This window comes from Sapajus apella, unplaced genomic scaffold (assembly GCF_009761245.1).
Source record: "Sapajus apella isolate SASKATOON/1434 unplaced genomic scaffold, GSC_monkey_1.0 scaffold59, whole genome shotgun sequence".
NCBI lineage: Eukaryota > Metazoa > Chordata > Mammalia > Primates > Cebidae > Sapajus > Sapajus apella.
Window position 1 is genome coordinate 2,328,049 of NW_022436999.1, and position 1,509 is coordinate 2,329,557.

The 1,509-nt window shown below is 40.0% G+C and overlaps 1 long non-coding RNA gene across 1 annotated transcript in view; it reads left to right on the plus strand.

Annotated features, from left to right (window-relative positions):
* The first annotated feature begins 359 nt into the window (after positions 1-359).
* Positions 360-1,509, plus strand: part of LOC116528497 — a 2,305-nt gene continuing 1,155 nt past the window's right edge. The window contains exons 1-2 of the long non-coding RNA XR_004259068.1: positions 360-1,047; positions 1,433-1,503. This is a non-coding gene — a long non-coding RNA (uncharacterized LOC116528497). The remainder of the gene's footprint in view (positions 1,048-1,432; positions 1,504-1,509) is intronic.

The window sequence follows — 1,509 nt, forward strand, 5'->3', positions numbered from 1 at the left end:
AAAAAGGTAAAAGTGAATCTGAAAGTGCAATTTTATAAACTTTAATTTATAAAATAAATTAAAAGGTAGTTTTATAAATTGATACACCATTTAAGTGTATTGCGGAGGTTGCAGATTACAAGAGTATTGCTGTAAATTATTTTGTGAAATATACCTTCATGCATTTTCAATTCACAGTATTATTTATTTTATTTTATTTTTTATTTTTTTAGGGATGGAGCCTCGCTCTGTTGCCTAGGGTAGAGTACAGTGTCTATTCACAGGTGTAATCACAGTTTGCTGCAGCCTTAAGCTCCTGGGCCCAAGGGATCCTCCGACCTCAGTCTTCCAAGTAGCTGGGACTACAGGCATGTAGCACTATGCCTGACAACAGTATCATTTTAATATATCCTGATGTTCTCTTATGGGTTACTTTCATGTAAAAATGGCCCAAATTAAATGTTGAGATAGGCTGGCTTCCTGGCTTACCCAAAGTGAGAGGTGAGGTGAGCTAAAGCCTTCTGAACTGAGCACATTTCAGTTGCATTGTATAAGCAATATTTTTGCTCATTTTTTTCCCCGTTGCAGAACTTTATTCCACACACTCAGATTTTTCTCCATGCCATTTTCCATCATTTTTTCATACCTCTCTCTCTTCCATTTTTATTTTCTCCTTCTTTCCTCCAATAAAAAGGGCTGCTTGACTCACACCTCCATCAACAGACGCTTGGAAATAATGCACCATGGCAGGTTTTCAAATATTTTTTCTTTCCTCCCTCCAGAGAGAAAAACAAAAGGGTAAAGATGGCTTGAGGGATTGGATCAGAACATTGTTTTACTGGAATTTGCAGCTGTTTCTGGATTGCAGAAGTCACTGGAGGGAAACAATGTGCTCAGGGACTGAAGGAAATGGTTTGGCTCCAATCTGTCCCGAGTCATCTGGGGAGGAATGTTTTCATTGTTGCAAAGGTTGCTACTCCACACAGATTTTGCTTCTCTCTACAGAGAGTGTGTGTCTGAGGAGAGGCATGGGAAATTCACATAGCATGGGAACAAAACAAGGCCAAGGTAAAATGCCGGTGAAAGGCAAAGGCAGAAAAATAACTGGCTTTTGGTCAGGGCACAGATCATTTTCTGGGTTCTGGCTTAGACATGCAGCTCATGAAAGATTTAACCTTTATTACAATTTAAAGGCTAGGTAAGCCAATGAGATTTTCAATTTTACTAAGCAGGCAAAATGACGTTGGGCTTTATATAGACAGGTGGATCCAGTAATAAATGAATGAGAAACTCATTTGGCTTCTCATTGATGAAAAGCTGGATTTATGTGTGTGAGTACTGCTGGCTCCAAATCCATATGGAACAAATGAATCTGTGCACACCTTTGCACTCCTACGTATGCATTACTAGTACTGTTTTAAGTGGCCTCTGGAACTGTGTGTTTTCCTTCCAGGGTGCTCCTCCTGGCATGCATCCTGTCATGGAGGGAGCCTGTAGAATACCTGCAGTTAGGCAGAAATCAGGGTAGGT